We start from the raw sequence: 6,000 nt of genomic DNA, 5'->3' as shown, positions 1-6,000 counted from the left end.
AAACTCTGATTCCAAGCTTAAGCACATGGGCCTTTTTGTAGGGTTGCTTCATAACATGGCAGCTGGTACCCTTAGAGCAAACAATATAAGAGAGAGTGAGAGAAAGCACCCAGAACAGGAGCTAGTCTTTTTATAACCTAATTTTGGAAGTGACATCCCATCATTTCTACAATATTTTATGTGTTAGAAGTGAGGCACTAGGTCCAGCCCATACTCAAGGAGGAGAGGATTTTGCAAGGGCATGAATGCCAGGAGGCAGGGATTATGGGGGCTGTTTTAAAGTCTTCCACACCTTGGCTGAGATTAATACTCAGAGTTTACTGAATACATATTTGCCACAGGCACTCTGTATTTTATGGGCCCCTTTTGTCTCTTCCTTATGTTTCAGGAGCACTGTCTGATCGAATGGGGTACTTTAACCCAATCCCTTATTTAGCAAGTACATATGATGACTAAAGACTAAACTTCTTTCATCATCTAGATTGCAAATTCCCTGAAAGCAAGAATTATGTCTTATTCTTTGCAATGCCTTGAACACCATATGCAGTCAATAAATATGTAATCATTGGTTGAATTAATCTGTGTGATACAGAATAAAATGCTCTGTGACATGATTCTCTGGCACCCAAGTTCTAGTTTGGGCTGTGTTCAACCATTTTGATCTTGGGTAAATTACAACTTCTTATGGTTCTTTAAAACAGGAGATTAGAGCAGAAGATCTTTAAGGCTACTGTAATATGTTTTGGAAAATTCCTCCTTATTTGAATTCCCTTTGAGAAAATGTATCAGACACCACTGGTGACCCTCATCATCTTCTTGTTCCACCTCTAATTTTTTCAACAGCTGCAGTGAGCAGATGCATATTAAACTGAGAGCGTTTATCCTCTTTCTGCCCCTGGGCCTTCTCTGCCCATGTAGGAGGCAGGAGTTTGCCTGGTCTATGTGTGTATGCAGCTCAGAAGTGGGAGGGAGTTAGAACCCCTCGGGCAATCTTCAACTAGGGTTAGATGTGGATAAAGGTCCCAGGTTCCTGTCCTTCCAATGAATAATTTTCCGAGGCATTCTCTACACTTCCTATGAAATCAGACCCTGTTGCCCTTCATTCTCTTCATGTTCTTTCCTCCCTTGTTTCATTCTCTCCTTTCCTTCACATCTAATTGCTAGGATCACCTCTCAAATAACCTACCTTTGCCCAAGTCTATGCTCTACTTTCAAGAGAACCCAAACTAAGATAGGAAGCCATTTCTTTCTCTGCCCATCTTTTGCCACTAAGGCTAAACCATGAAGAAGTTTTGGTCAGAAAAAGAATGTGACATGGGGAAGTCCCAACCAGATTATAAGTCTGCTCCTTCTGGCCCTCTCTGGACCAGAGTTTCATAGTGAGAAGTTGTCTGATAGCAGTGAAAACAAAAGCCAAGAACAGCAGTGCAGTCATCTACTCTCTGGGAACTCTAGGAGGAAGTGGTCCAGCATAGTTCCTGCAATAACCTAGGGCAGCTACTTGTTAGGCAGAGGGCAAACCTGAGTTAGCATTTCTGAGATATCCTAGACTCTATGTGGCATGCAAGAGACCCCAGAAATGCTTACAGACCCCTAGGAAAACACAGATGATGGCAAGACACTACCTGGAGAGCTTGCCAAAAGGGACTTACCACCATGAAACAAAAAAAGATCCTAGAACCAAGGAAATTGATTGAGCTATCTGAACAAGAGGATAAATAAGGGCCATGACTATGCCTCATGGGGTCTTCAATAGCAGCCAAGGCCGAGGAGAACTCGAATCATCAGGGAAGACCACAAGGCCCCGGAAGATGACATCATAAGATCATTAACCATCAGTTTTAGCAGTTGCCAGCATTGTGAACATTCTATTGCTATGGAAACATGAAGGACCTAGAGAATGGAACAGCGACACTGTATGGATCCCAAACCTGCCATGACCATAAGAATGTAGCATACTCACATCCCACAACTAAGTGCTATCTTGGAGAGGCTCAAGAAAGGGGGGATAAAATAGAAAGAGTAACTATTTAAAGCACAAAAAATAAATTTCCAAAAAATATTGTTTAAATAGTTGGAGTGGACCAGGCTTACCAGATCGGAACCAAGTTTCATACTTATTTCCAGTTCTTTGGCCCACTTTTGTGAGTGTGCATGTGTGCTACCATGAGCACACACACATGTGCCTGCAAAGGCACTTTGGGCTTGTGAGAAAGCTTGAGTCAGGTGCAGAAAATTCCTTTGCACACAGTGGAATGTGAAATAATCTTTAAAGTCCTCTTGGGTATTGGCAGGGCAGGGAATAAAGCTTCAGTCTCTTGGAGGGAGTCAACCACAGATACAGCGTCTCCTACCTGGGGCAGTTTTCCATGTTAAGGCTGGGCTCATTTGAGTTGGAAATGCCACATGAGCTGTAAACCCATCTCTGTGTGTCTGGTTTTACTTGGGATGCCGAAGTCAGAGGTCTTTACACATTCAGCAAGAACTGTGAAGGGAAGGTGGGGGTGGAAGGATCTCAGCATTTGCTCCTTTTATCTTTTTGGGCAGTTCCAATTTCCCTCCCCTGCACATTCCCCCATCTCTGCTGTATCAAGGCCATCTGTGTCCCCTGTCTTTCCTGGTGTCTTCTGGGATGCCTCTTCTGCCATGACAGTTGCGGAGGGTTCCCCAGGGCAAGTAGAAGCACGATTTGCTTTTCAAGCTCTGCCCACTTATTGATCTCCTGTCCGAGAAATGTCAGCAGCAGCCAGGAGCTCTCCTGGCTAAGGCACTTAGCTTGGAAGCCTGTGGTATCTGCCTGTATAAACCCTCCTGCTTCTTGCCTCTCTGGCTTTAGAACTATTCCCGCCCCCACCCTGGGAAAAGTCTTCTAAGATGAGATGGCAAGAATCAAACAGCAACATGCTTTGAACACTGGGACGGGTACCAGATTTAAATTGGGCAAAAGCCTTGAGCTCAGAGCCAGTGCATTTCACTTCCTGCCATCCCTCCCCGCCCTCTGCATTTGATTGTTGGGAGCAGGTAAAGAAATCTCCCCAGGAGGCTGGCCAGGAGCAGTTGGCCTAGGAGTCAAAAAGTGAGGCTCTGGTCTAGGACCTGGGCAGATAAAGGCAAGCCATTTTTTTCAGCTCCTATCTCCTCTCCTTCTACCCCAGCTCTAGTACAATTTAAATTCAGGATTGTGAGAAGGGGAGGGGAAGAGATAGAGACTGTGTGTTTAGTGGTTAAACCTTTTAAAGTTTAAGTGCTTAAACAGGGCCTTCTCCGTATCTGTCTATAGCAATTCCCATGACAGTTACAGCAAAATTACAGAAACTGGGTCATTTATATAACCCTTTGTATTGTCAAGGCGCATTAAATGTCTGCTTTCTTGCACCCTGCTGAGCTGTCTTCAGCTGTCAAATCCCCATACTGCAGCTGAACACACTGAGGGTAAAGGACTTTAGCAATGCATACACAGCGAATGTGGGACCCTCAGGTGCAGCAAACGTTCTAAAAGGGAGGTTTAAATTTCCTCTGAGCATGAGTCCCATGGTTTAAAATATATTGAGCCTTCTGCTTTCCCGTCAAATGCTTTGTCATTTGGCTAGTGGGTTTATTTCCCAAATAGCCAAACTTGACATTAGTTTTTTATTTTGGACAGGGTTGAAAGAGCTCATTCATCTATTCATACATTTGATAAAGAAGGATTTATTGAATATTTTCTAAAGTGCTACTAACTTAGAATAATATGTACTGGCCACTGCTTTAAGGTTATTTTAAGGTCATTGGGTTAAGTCATTTTAACCCAGTGAAGTAGACAATATTATTATCCCCATTTTACAGGTGAAGAACCTGAGGCACAGAGAGGTATAGGAAATGTTGTGGTGTGCTACCTAAATGTCCCTTCACAACAAAGCTATATATATATATATATATTTAATTTATATGTGAACTATCTGCTGCCCATATTCCCCACAGCTGGAGAAATGAGTAGCTTTGTTGTGAAGGGATATATATATATATATATATATATATATATATATATATATATATATTTAAAGAGTACCACATTTAGTGCCCTTCTAGAAACTGCCTTCTAGTTCACGTCCCCTTCCTGGGGGCAACCCACATTCAATGACTGAATTATGCAGGGGTGGAAAGGCCTGTCTGTTTTGGCTCCATTCTTTAGAATAACTTAGTAGGGCCACCCGAGCCCCACTGCTCGCCCAGGGGGTCCACTGAGTACTTCTTTGTGATTGCTTTACAGCTCAACTCCTGCCTTAGCCCATTCCTACCTCTTTTGCCCTGCCACTGCTGTTGATCCCAGGGGCACCCCTCAATGACTCTCTTGCATTCACATCTACATCTACATCTCAGAGTGTGTTTCTCTGCGATCCCATCTGAGGCAGGAGGAAAAGTAACCTCTAACAGGTCCAGGTCACATGTCTAGTGGGCAATGGAGGTAGTTTTAAACTTCCTATGGGCGACAACTACCTCATTTACTGGGTAGCTGAACAGTTCCTCTTGTTCAATCCTAGGTCTGGCACTTTATTCGCATTCTTTGACGCGTTTAATCCTTTAACCTTAGAGATATCACTAACCCCCTTCTACATAGAGAGGCCTGAGGCTTGAGAAAGTAAGCAAGAAGAAAGGAGCTTCAGCAGGATTTGAGTCTGGGTCTCTTGGCATGCTTGGCAGCTCCAGCTTCAGCCCTAGCCATCCTTCCATTGCAAACTGTCCACACAGACAACACTTTTCAAAGACTGCAGATTGCAAAGGTGCTTCTGTTTCACAAAGTTCTTTCAGCTCCTAAAGAGGTACAGAAAGGAAGGTATTATCACTTTCATTTTTTCCAGTGAGGAAATGTTAGCTCAGGAAGGTTAAAAGGATTTACACACTTGTTGCTAACATAGCAGAAGCTCAGACCCAGGTCTCCAGTATCTATTACCCATGTCAATACCCTAATCCAAGGCTTTAGGTTGGGAGCAGTGCAGGATGCTGTCCTATGTGAAAGCTTGTCCCTGCCCAAGAAGTGGTGCCGTCTGTATCTCTGCTCTGCCTCTCTGCTTGAACCCTAAGGTTCTAGAATTCTGAGAGTGTGAGCAGTAGTTACCAGTGCCATCGATACTATCACATCTCTGTCCTTAGTAAAGCTCTTATACACATGGCTGAATCTCAAGAAACATGGTGAGAGAAAGAAGTCAAATACGAAAAGCACATTCTGTACAATCCATTTACATAAAGTTCTACAACAGTCACAACTCATCTATGGTGATAGAAGTCAGAATAGTGATTACTTTGATGAAAGGATGTTTTGACTGGAAAGGATCACAGAGAACTTTCTAGGGAGATGGAATTTTTCTGAAACTTGATGGGATAGTGGTTACATAGATGTATGTATTTGTCAAAACTCTTCAAACTGTACACTTAAAATGGGTGCATTTTGTATGTTAACTATACATCTGTAAATCTGATTTAAAAACAAGTCACTGACACAGTAGATGTTATATTCTTAACCCGGGCTTTCTGAAGCCTCTGGCATTCATAAAATGATACAGACCATTGTGAGCATAGGTGTATTTTCTAGGAAAAGGACTCTCAGTTTTCTCAGGTTCTACTCTTACAAGAGTATTCATAACTCACTTAACATAGACACATGAAAAACAAATCACCTCAAATAACCATTCTGTGTGTGAAAACCTAGCAGGCAGTTCCCTTCACAGAACTCAATAGCCCTTGGGGGCTGGATTCCTGGGGACACAGAGCCAAGGTGGAAAGCGGGGGAGGTTCTGAAAGTGGATTCAAAGCCAACCGTGTACAATGGAGGAAAAGGAAGGACTGAGGGACAGGTCAAAGTCTGAAGAAGAATGACCAGGCTGTTTAACCTTGCCTGCCAGTAAGATGGAGAAGAAGCCACAATTGCTTTGGTATCTATGGCTTATACAGGTTGAAAATCACAATCTTGTCATGCCTATTTAAACCACCACAATGCAGTGAAATCCCATTATCTGCCATATA

This window comes from Pteropus medius, unplaced genomic scaffold (assembly GCF_902729225.1).
Source record: "Pteropus medius unplaced genomic scaffold, Ma_sr-lr_union100, whole genome shotgun sequence".
Classification (NCBI taxonomy): Eukaryota; Metazoa; Chordata; class Mammalia; order Chiroptera; family Pteropodidae; genus Pteropus; species Pteropus medius.
This window is presented reverse-complemented; position numbering follows the sequence as displayed.